The sequence below is a fragment of the Neofelis nebulosa genome, chromosome 1 (genome assembly GCF_028018385.1).
Source record: "Neofelis nebulosa isolate mNeoNeb1 chromosome 1, mNeoNeb1.pri, whole genome shotgun sequence".
Lineage (NCBI taxonomy): Eukaryota > Metazoa > Chordata > Mammalia > Carnivora > Felidae > Neofelis > Neofelis nebulosa.
In genome coordinates, this window is record NC_080782.1 from 110,324,628 (window position 1) to 110,336,650 (window position 12,023).

The 12,023-nt window shown below is 42.0% G+C and overlaps 1 pseudogene; it reads right to left on the reverse strand.

The window, feature by feature from the left end:
- Nucleotides 1–2,222: 2,222 nt before the first annotated feature.
- Nucleotides 2,223–2,320, reverse strand: LOC131490098 (U2 spliceosomal RNA; annotated as a pseudogene).
- Between the last annotated feature and the right edge of the window lie 9,703 nt (nt 2,321–12,023).

Sequence of the window (12,023 nt, forward strand, 5' to 3'; positions counted from 1 at the left end):
CTCCCTGAGAGGTGATTAGGTGTGTTTACTATAAAGCTTTGCATGAATCTATTTGGGACATATTTATAATTAAAAATACTTTATAATAAGTAATCTACGTGTCCAACAATAAAAGAATGGTTATAGGAATTATGGCATACCATAGACTAATATGCTACCATTAAAAATGGTATTTTCAATGATTTTGGGAAACAGGCTCATAATAAATTGTAAAATGAAAAAAAACCTGGGATGGAAAACTGTAAAGTATGAATGTCATTTCATAAAAATAAAGAAGGGGTGTCTGAGTGGCTCAGCCGGTTAAGCATCTGACATCGGCTCAGGTCATGATCTTGCAGTTTGTTAGTTCAGTCCTGCATCGGGGTCTGTACAGACAGCTCAGAGTCTGGAGCCTGCTTGGGATTCTGTGTCTCCTCCTCTCTCTGCCCCTCCCATGCTCATGCTCTGTCTCTCTCTGTCTCTCAATAATAAATAAAAGTTAAAAAAAATATATTCACACATGCAGCAAAAACTAAAATATCAAAATATTAGTGATTAATGATGGAATTATAGGTAATGTTTAATTTTTAAAAATTCTTTTTTTAATGTTTATTTTTTATTTTTGAGAGAGAGAGAGAGCAAGAGAGAGAGAGAGAGAGAGAGAGAGAATGGGAGAAGGGCAGAGAGAGAGGGAGCCAGAGAATCCTAAGCAGGCTCCATGCTGTCAGCACAAAGCCCGACATGGGACTTGAACTCACAAACTGTGAGATCATGACCTGAGTGGAAATCAAGAGTCAGATGCTCAACCCCCTGAGTCACCCTGGTGCCCCTAATTTTTAAACATTCTTAAACAGATTTTTCTATTGATAAAAAAAATTTAAACATGATTTTTATGGCAGCCTTTAAGTGACATCCAAAGTAGACCAGCCCAATTTTGCCACCATATGCAGAGAGCCCGTGAGAGAATAGGAGCTGTTTTGCAGAGAGTAGGAGTTGCAGAGTCACAGAAAGGGCTAGCAGCCTTTGAGTCTTGGTTTTGGGTCCTTCCTCAGACTTAGTAACATGGCTATCCTTCTTGTGGGTTCGTGATTCAATCCTTTCTTGGATTCCATGAACTAATCACCTGTTTTTGTTTTCCTAATTGAGTTAGGTTTCTGGAACTAATGAGAGAGTAACTAATGAAGAATCTTGCATGCCTAAATAGCCCAGGAACGTGATGACTTTTTTTTTTTTTTTTCAACATTTTTTAAATTTATTTTTGGGACAGAGAGAGACATAGCATGAACGGGGAAGGGGCAGAGAGAGAGGGAGACACAGAATCGGAAACAGGCTCCAGGCTCCGAGCCATCAGCCCAGAGCCCGACGCGGGGCTCGAACTCACGGACCGCGAGATCGTGACCTGGCTGAAGTCGGACGCTTAACCGACTGCGCCACCCAGGCGCCCCAACGTGATGACTTTTAACAGAGATGCTATCCAACTTCTTCAGGTGTTTTCTGCCTGAAAGTCAAGGTTCTCCATTTCTAACACTATGAAATACTGATGTATTGAATTCCCTCACATTGAATAGGAAAAAATTTGCTTGCAGAAAATATGACTGTATTTGTATGAGTGCAGGCAGGTCTCATACATCTGAACTTTTTACTTATTTGCTGTTTGTTTCATTTATGTTATCTTCCAACTTTCAATCATAGCTGCCAAAACCTAAAAAAACATAAAAATAAAACTATGGAAGAAATAAATTTTTCTTCGGTGATCACACCCTCACCAGGTGTCAGGCATTGAGCTAGGTGCTAGGTCATAAGTGTGAAGAAGTCTAAATCCCATTCTTCAAGGAATTTGTAATCTAGTGGGAGAAGAAAGAAATTAACAGGCAACTGAAATATAGTGGCTTAAGTATTCTGCCATGTAAAACTGTGGGTCACTTAAGCAGTGTAGACGGAAAAGAGGTTTCTCCAGAAGAGGTGACATATAAACTGAGACCTGAAGATACACAGATCTAGCCAGCTATACAGCTGTGTGCCTAGGGAGTGGAGGGGGCAGGCCTTCTAGACTGAGGCAAAAACATGTCAGAAAGCCCTAGAAAGAAGAGAGACTGGAATTTCATATAGCCCAGAATGTCTAGATTACAGATTACAAGGATCACATTAGAGTAATAAATAGGGGCTAGTTCAAGAAGTGCCTTTTATGCCACAGAGAAGCATTTGGCTTTAGACTAAGGGCAATGAGGAAGAGGTTTTGAGCAGGAGGGTAAGAAAAATCAGATTTGAGATTTTAAAAACGCTTAGAAGTCCACTTCTAAGACTTCTACACTTGATCTTAGCCAAAAGGCCGAGAAGCGATCTAAGACTTCTAAGAAGCCTGTGATGTAATGCAGGTTTAAAATGATGGTGGCCTCCTTGCCCAAGATGGTGGCCATAGAGATGGAGAGGAATGGATGAGGTGAAGAGAAATTGAGGGTGAAATTGTGAGACCTGGGTCATGAATTGGAGGTGAGGAAGAGAGAGTCAAAGATGCTATTCAGGGGTCTGGTTTAGGTGCTTTGCTGGTTGCAGGTGCTGCTCACTGATGGATGATGGGGTGCTTGCTGAGTGAAAGAGGCCTGTAGAACAACAGGGCAGATGTCCATCAGGAGGCTGGATATCTGGAAGTGGTGCTCCGTGGGAAGATATGGTGGTTGGAGAGTTGGCTGAATATAGTTAATAATTGAAACTGCGGGTAAGATTACTCAGGGGGAATGGATATTACCAAAGGAGAATATGTTGTGTAAGAAAGTCACAGGGTTCCTGGTGGCTCAGTCCAGTAGGGGTCCAACTCTTGATTTTGGCTCAGGTCATGATCTCAAAGTTTGTGGGATCGACCCCTGTGTGGGGCTTTGCGCTGACAGTGCGGAGCCTGCTTGGGATTCTCTCTCTCCCTCTCTCTCTGCCCCTCCCCCTCTCTCTCTCAAAATAAATAAACAAACTTAAAAAAAAAAAAAGAAAGAAAATCACAGGAGTGAGGACGAACCTCTGGGAAACCTCAATAATGAAACACGCCATTTTTCATAGCCCTTCCAAGTGAGCAGCTGGTCTCTGGATCTCTACACTAAGACACAGGCGTGGCTGCTGGATTGTCACACATCTTGTGAATGAAGCACGTATCACAACAAAAATGGGAAATCTGCAACGAGAAAGAAAAAACAATTTCTGAGTGTCCCGTCACCCTAAATTCTGACCCTGCACCTATTTGTTTTCTTGTGCTCATCTTGATTTCTCCACGGAGCTCATAATCAATGTTGAGTCATTCTTGGAGCACTGGGGGTCCCCAGGATTCATCTTTGGCTTTTGTTTCCATGAAAAGGTGAGAGTTACTGTCATGCTTGAGGCAAACACATGCTGAGTTTGAGGGGCCACAGACATTTTAGCTTCAGGAAGAGCCTTATGGACCTCCTCCCCCAATCAAGAGCTCAGAGTGTATGAGATTGATTTCAGGAGGAATATTAATATTTGAGATTCCTGGTAGCAGTCTGAAAAGTTTTCATATTTCAGGCCCCTTCAGTCTGTTATTTCTTGGGCTTGTTTTGAAAAGCAGAGCTCAAACTTATTTTTCAGAAAGGGCAGAATTAAAATTCAGCAGATTGTTCATGCTGTGTAAATAAACCCCTCTCCAGAAAGTGAAGTAATCCTTTTCCTCGGGGAGTATAGAACTACTTAGAATTACTTATTGCTGTCCTCACATGCAAAGCTCAGGCTTTGTGGCACCTTGGCTTTCTTGCAGGAGGAAGTCAGTAGCTGTTACCTTAATGTATGTCATATAAGTTCATTTCAAAAAGATTTTTTTAATGTTTATTTATCTTTCAGAGAGAGAGAGAGAGAGAGAGACAGAGATACAGAGACAGAGAGACAGAGCATGAGTAGGGGAAGGGCAGAGAAAGAGGGAGACACAGAATCCAAAGCAGGCTCCAGGCTCTGAGCTGTCAGCACAGAGCCCGACATGGAACTTGAGCTCATGAACTGTGAGATCGTGACCTGAACTGAAGTTAGACACTTAACCGACTGGGCTACCCGGGTGCCCCAATATATGTTCATTTTTTACTACTACATTTGAGTGTTTTGGGATTTGTAAATAAGTGTTTCTTGACGTATGGTCTCTCTAAAGCAAATGCAAAAAATGCCATGATCTTGATGGATCACATGGATCCACGAGGGAACAGGATATGTGGTTAGACTACTAAAGACAGCAAGTACTATAGCAAATATTGTCATTCAATAATCAACCAACAACAAATGAGGTTTCTTGTTATTTTGTGTCCCTTCCCTCCTTGTTTCTTATAGTCCAAGGATTCCAAATTCTCGTCTATGTTATCATGTGGGGGCCTAAGTTGGTCAAGAATAGCATTTTTTAATACACTTTTCTTCTGAACAACATGGTATTCTCCTGTTTTGTTCTGATCTGTTAATATGATACTACTTTATATAGGAAAAATAGGAAAACACCCTGCCTTCTATTTTTTGACATTTGTCAGATTTTAGTGGGATGCTTTCAACAAAGAGCTGATGTAACTCAGTTAGTTTTGACCTTCCTGAACATGTGGGAATGTCATCCTCAAGGCCAGCAGACTCTGGCCACAATGTACTCTTGGAAACTGAATCATCACATGCTCTCAGTGACAATAATTATTCTCATGGGAATAATGCAATAATTAAAGATTGCATTGCCTGGTCAGGGATATTTGGCTAACTACCCGACAATATTATTAAAGAAAAGATATGACAGTGTAAGTTTCTAAACAAATTTGAAAAAATATTAATATTTTTCTCTAGCTTCTATAAAATGGGCCTATTGTATTGTTACTTTGATTACACTGGGGACCCTAATTATATATAAAATGTACTCATAGAACATGAAAATGTAACTCCAATGTGGTGTAAATTTGCTCTAAAACTAATATACTGGTGATAATACACATTAAACATTTAACTAACAACAATTTTCCTTTTTTTTTTTTCAGAGTAGAAGAGCTTTTTGGTGGCACTTTGGAAGGCTCAGATTTCTTTAAAACATCTGTCTAGGGAAATTTGAACTAATTTCTCTTTTATTTCCCTTTCGTAAAAATTCCCATTAGTAAGCAAATGCGTTCAAAACCATTCCCTTGATCTTATAACTGTATTTTATAAAAATACCCTCAAGTTTTTCCTTTTGTCCTATAGGCTGAAAGTGCTACAGTGGAGTGTCTGAATGGCACACAGGAGCGAAGGCGGCTGGGACATTAGGGCTGGTCAAGTTTGGCGAGGGGCCGCTAGGCTGCCCTTCGAGTGGTGCAGCAGACACACGGGGTGGGGGTTTGGCTTCATCCTTTTTGTTTCTGACCCTGTTTTCAAGGACATATTATAAAAAGTGAAGACTTCTTGAATTTATTAAAAACTATAATGGAAATTAAAAAATGATTTTAAAATGCTAATTTTATTATCAAAATCACAGTATGGCACTTTTCTCTCCAAAAACCAGGCCATTCCAGCAAAGCAACTCATCCACCCCAAATTCAGTCACACCACATCCTTACATTTCCGCCAGCACCTTGTGGTCGTATCAGTTCAAAGTCATGCTGAGAACATAAACATCCGGTCCTAAGTATGGGTAGGGACCCATTGAGTTTATCTGATATAACCTTCCTGAGGCTGTCTTCTTCCACAGACATTTAGTCAAGTCACAAGAGAATTTAATTTTGTCTCTTTCCTTATCTCTTCTCTGACTGACCTATATATTTTGGAGAGAAATTTGACATATATCATGACTATACTATATTGAGCACTTACTATATGGCAGGTGCTAAGTATATTATATGTGTAGCTGCACTTAATCCCCATACAAGTGAGGAAACTGTAGGCTCACCAAAATTCAGCAACTTGCCCAAGATCAGTCAACTAGTAAGTGATGAGGCTGAGATTCGAACTCAAGTCTATTTCACTGAGAGTCTATGCTAATAACTTCTGTGCAATATGATCTTCCTGCTTGGCCCATGTTCTTGTCTGGGTACCTTAATATTTTCATGAGGCACCTCTGGCTGCTGAGATGTCTCTCCCTCCTCTGGCAACTCATGCTTGGGATCTTGCCTATTCTTCTGCACATTCAAACTTATCCTCACCATTCAGCAAATTTTATTGAATACTTCTTTGTGCAAGAAAGGCACTCTCAAACCACAGCTCTCCCAGGGGAAACCAAAGCCTCCTTAGAGACAATGTTCTAATCTGGACTGCTATGGAAGAAACTTAAAAAGCCCTTGTTCCCCCTACCCCCCACCCCCAACTCTATTCTTGGATGGGTTTGGGTCTCTAGTTGATTCAGAAATTCTTCATCCTCATTTAGACTCTCTAAGGGAGTGGCTCATTCCAGCAGAGCCCAACCTCATTCTGCCCATAGCAGGCTTCCCTCTGGGCCCCACATCCCCCCACAAGGCTTGTAGCAAGACTGGACAGCTGTGGGGCCCACTGTGTGTAAGGGCATGCATAGATGTCCCCAGACAGGATGTGTTCTCATCCTCTGAAAAACCCAATGGCTGCTTCCTTGCTTTGGCCACATTCTTTGGCTAAATAAACCTGCTGGGTACAACTAAGACATTCTGTGTCCTGAAATTGGGAGTGGTTTTGAAAAGTGACCTCAACTATTAGATTCCAAAGCTCTATGCTTCCATGCTCACTTCCAGTTATATGTAGCAGTCTTCCCCTCTATTTTTCCCTCCATCTATGTGCAAACACATTGTATCCTATTTGTATTCAACATGGCTCAAATTTCAAGTACTATTCGTTAGGGATATTGATCCCTAAATACATGTAGATTCTTCTGTCTACATATTCAGATATAGAGCGCACAGTTTCTTCTATTATTAATGTCTTGCATTAGTGTAGTATATTTGTTATAATTGATGAACCAATATTGATACATTATTATTAAACAGAATCCTTAGTTTACATTAGGGTTCAGACTTAGTGTACTGTTCTGTGGGTTCTGACACGTCTATGACGTCAAGTACCCACCATTACAATATCATACAGAATAGTTTGACTGCCCTAAAAGTACTCTGTTCTCCACTTATTCATCCCTGACCTCCTGGCAACCACTGATCTTTTTCCTGTCTCTATACTTTTACCTTTTCTATAACATCATATAATTGGCCAAGTTGACTTTCATCTTCACAACAACCCTGTGGCTACGTAATGTTTATTACTTCATGATAGAGGAGATACATTCAGCGAGGTGAAGTGATGTATTTGAGGTCCCACAAACTGAGGCCGCCAAAGCCGGGACCAGAACCAGCCAACAGCAGGGACAATGGCTGATCTCAGAAAGGGGCTAATTGCTGAGGACACAGACTGTGAGCCCCCAGGGGGCCTCTTAGCTCAGGCATTTTATTTTCTAATGGTAGGCAGAAGGAAGAAGATTGCACATCTTCAAAGGAAACTGGATGTCTGATATTTGTTAGATGAGACTCCGAGGTGACTTCAGAGATAATGGGTCCAGTGCCCTGTAATTAAGAAGGAAGGCCGGTCCCTGCCAGTCTGACTCAGAAGGCTCACTGAGTCATCCTGTTTGTCCTCTCTGCTGCTATTTATGGGCTTCCCAGTTGCTGATATTTGTTGGTTAAATGCTCACACAACCAGTCTCGCCTAAAGCAGTGTCTCTTATGGGGTGTTGAGAATAAATAGGGTGACAGGTGTTGTGAGAGAGCCATTTTTAAGAATCTTTAGTAGCGGATTCCTTTTTTAAAGCTCTCTATGCTTAAAATACAACTATTCCAAAAGAAAACGAAGACTGGGACCCTTTCTGCAGAGAGCTGCAGAATGCTAAGACTTTGTGAGGGTGCTGGCTCTGGCAGAGGGGCAGGTCAGCATTATTGAAGCTGTTGATGTGGACAGCTCAGGAAATCGGGGGAATGAGACAATGAGAGAAAAAGACTGGAACGCCATCACTTAGGCAACTTAGGCATATGTATCACAGGAAAGAGACGACAATAACAACAGAACCCTCATAGGCCATATTAGTCTGAGTCTGGGGGTGGACAAAGGACTCATGCAGCTGGAGGGACCCAAGAAAGATTAATGCAGGGACTCTACCAAGGGGTGGGCAGGATGAAGAGAAACATCTTAGAGCTAGCAACTGCAGGGACACATTAACACCCACAGGCTTAAAGAGGCAAGGGGTCGGGGTAGCTACAAGAACCCAGAGGGAGCTGTAGTTGAGCAGAAAGCTGCCTGACTCCTTTGGGTCATTGGTAGAGAAAGGCAGAGCCATAGGGAGAGAGCTGGGGAATGAATAAACCACCCTGTTTTCCTTCATTCTCTCATCTCCTGCTAATGACTCCCATTGGACAGACTTCCCAATGAGACACAGACCCATGGAACCCATATGATGCAATCCATGAAAGTCAGTGTCCTGGGCCACCAGGCAGGCCGCACAAGGGTGGAGAGAGGACCTGGAGGGCTAAACACCAAACATCTTCAACTACAGGGAAGAGGGTTGGTGTTAGATTTTGTTGAAATCTGTTTTCTTTAGTTTGTATTAATAGTAAAGATACCCAGTGCAGTGGAAAGTGGAGCCACATGAGAGACTTGAGTCCTGATGACAATGTTTGTGCCCCTGGATCCAAACTTACCTGAGGCTAGTATATCCTTCTGGATTTTTCAGTTATAGGATCCAATAAGCATCCTTTTTTGCTTTAAGTTAAAAAAAGAGTAAAGGTATTGATTCATTAAAATATTAACTTGAAATGTATGAAACATGCAGTTAAACCCCACACACCCCTTGGCCCTTGAAAATTCTGAAGTGCCTTTTTAGAAGGGTGTGTCTCTCCCAAACCCCAGATGAAAACTACTCCTGAGGAACCTGGGAGGCTCAGTTGGCTGAACGTCCAGCTTTTGATTTAGGTTCAGGTCATGATCTCACGGTTGATGAGACTGAGCCCCATGTTGGACTCTGTGCTGACAGTGCGGAGCCTGCTTGGGATTCTCTCTCCTTCTCTCTCTGCCCCTCCCCAACTCGTGTATGTGCATGCACACACACACTCTCTCTCAAAATAAATAAATAAACATTTAAAAAACAAAAGAAGACAAAACAAAAGCAAATTCCTAAGAAACAAGGCAAGGGCAGGTTGTGTTCAAGTTGAGTGTCTATGGAAAGCTCAGTTAAAAAGCCATTGAACAGTTGTAATAATAAAAGGAGGACCCCAGTCTGCAACTGGATTTAATATTTTCTCAGTTTGCACCTAGATTTATCTTAAATCTTTCCAACAGTTCATCCAACAAACGTGTACTGTGCACCAGCTTTATGACTGCAAGAGGGCCTATACTGGGCTGATCGAAGCAGACACCATTGGTAGGACTGGTGGTAGGTGGTGAGAAAAAGCCTGTGAATTGGTGATTCTTGAGCAGACACGTAAAAGAAATGAGGAAGGAGCCAGCCACGAAGATCTGGAGGGAAGAGCTAGAGGAAAGAGCAAACTTAAATTTCCAAAGGTTTACTTGAAGAACAGGAAGGGTGGAGGGCCAAGGGTTGATGCCACCAGAAGGGTTGCCAGGCACCCATTCAGACAGGGCCTTGTAGGCCATGATAAGAAATTTTTATTTTATTCTGAGAGTAGTAGGTAATATATTAGAAGGCTCTGAGCCTTCTAGCAGGTGAGTGAGCTGACAGAATTTATTTTTTAAAAGATTACTCTAGCTGCTATGTGGAGAGTTGACTCCAGGGAAAATGAAGGGGGGGGACACTGGTTTGAAGGCCAATGCAATGGTGTTGCTAAGGGATGATGGCGGTGTGTAGAGGTGGACAGAAGGCAGTTCGGTGTCAGAGTCCCAGCCAGGTGGGTGGTATGGATGCACTTATGTGGATACTTACACTTGCATTTTTAATCAAGGATGACTTAATTTTTCTTAAAAAAATTTTTTTTCATGTTTATTTTTGAGAGAGACAGAGCACGAGTAGGGGAGGGCCAGAGAGCAAAGGAGATACAGAATCTGAAGCAGGCTCCAGGCTCCCAGCTGTTAGCACAGAGCCCAAGGTGGGGCTTGAACCCACCAACCATGAGATCATGACCTGAGGCCGAAGTCGGAAGTTTAATCAATTGAGCCCACCCAGGTGCCTCAAGGATGACTTAATTTTCTAAAGATTTTTTTTCTGGTAGGAGTTCAAGGAAATTCCACCGGTTAAGAAGCGCTTAATTACTGTTGTGTAACTTTTCTGGTCTCAAAGTCATTCAAGAAACTTATTAAAAAGACAGATTTCCCAGTCTCATACCCTAAACATTCTGATTCTACCCAGCCTAGAGATCTGCATTTCATGACTCAAGACTTAGAGAACTACCCATTAAGGATTTAGCAGCACCGCCTAGTGGTGACTATTTGAAATAAGGATTTAGCAGCACCGTCTAGTGGTGACTATTTGAAATTGCAGATGTAAGAAATTTAAAGTTCAGTACTTTGAATTCTTCATATCCATTTGTTACGGGCAAGGTAACAATCTTTTATGTTCATAATAGAGGTACTCTCATGGGAGTCACCAAACTGGGGTGGAAACTCCTTCAGTGGTTATCTGGAGAAAACTCTCAGACGTATTAAGATAAAAAAGAATTGAAACTTTGTAAGCAGTAATTAATTGGTTGTTATGAAGTCAGAGAGCAGAACTGGCTCTGAACCCGCAGCCCAGCTGATTATTAGAGTTCTATAAGATTAGAGTAATTGCAACCGTGGAGATAAAATAATAAGAGTGGCATTTTCCAAAAGTTATAGGAAGCCAACACTCAGGCAGCAGAGCTTAGTTGCATCAGCCATGGAAGAAGGGCAATACCATCCCCAGGGGTATGTGTTTCTTTTAACCACTGCTCTAACCAGACATGGGTGGGTTCTTATTAAGAATTTTGTCAGTTGGTCATTTTGGATTGGAAACTGCCCCTCTAGAGTCCAGCCAAGTCTAGCTCACCTCGCCACGGTTGCATCTTTGTTTACCTGCTCAGATATCTGTCTTCCCTGGATGTTCCAGGGAGTGGGACAGAGGGCAGCTCAGTGTTTGAGAGCTCCAGCCCTGTGAGAAAATATTCCAAAGGGAAGTCTGCATGGGAGTACTGGCTCTACACTCAGGTTGGCTGGAAGAAATTTCCAGCCTCATAGTTTATTTGTTGGTTTGTTTACTTGTTTCTTTGTAACGGTTATTCTCAGAACTCTCCATGCACATTCATTCATTCTGCCTTTCCATTTCCGCCCCCATGTTTTCTCTCACTCAACACAGGATCGTATTTGAATTAGAAGATCTTTTAGTATACGTTTCTTACATTCTAGACAAGGCAACTGAGATGTGAGCAGAATGACTGCTTCCAAGGCTAAAGGGGAGCTAGGGTCCAGGACCACTAATGGTGGCACCATAGAGCTCATAGGCCAGTGTGACCTGGGACCGACCAGTCCCTTAACATCTGCTTGGCCTGTCCTTCCTCCACCCCTACACATGCTCCCTCACTTCTGCATGTGTGTGCATGCACACACACACACACACACACACACACAAAGTCTCTTTCAGTTTTCTTCCTGCCAACCCCCTTCCCCCCCTTCCCATCTTGCCAAGTCAGCAAAATACGAAAAATTAGGGAAGTCGAAACTTCAAAAGAATTTTTAAACAAAAAAACCCAGATGAAGCCTCAGCTTTTTAACCTTCACCAACTAAATTATGCAATGTTTATTTTGTTACCTCATCTTGATTTATTTTTGTGGGTTAAACCTCTCAAAAAAAAATAAACAAAAGGTTTATTTGTTAGAATCCAAGACAGAAGAACCTGAACAAGGAAATAGAAGACAAAAGGAAAGGTGAGCCGAAAGATTGCATAACTAATTGAAGGAACATAATACAAATCTGGACATGCCCACATGTATTTTTCCATTTAGAAACAAACCTAGTAAAACAGTGGTGAGTTCACCGATTTTTTCTTTGCTTGCCTGGCTCAGTAGTACATCTGGAGTAAAGGCCTGCCCTCTAGTGGTGCCTGTGGAAATGTGCATGTACAGGTGCCCAATGCAGAGCTGAGGGT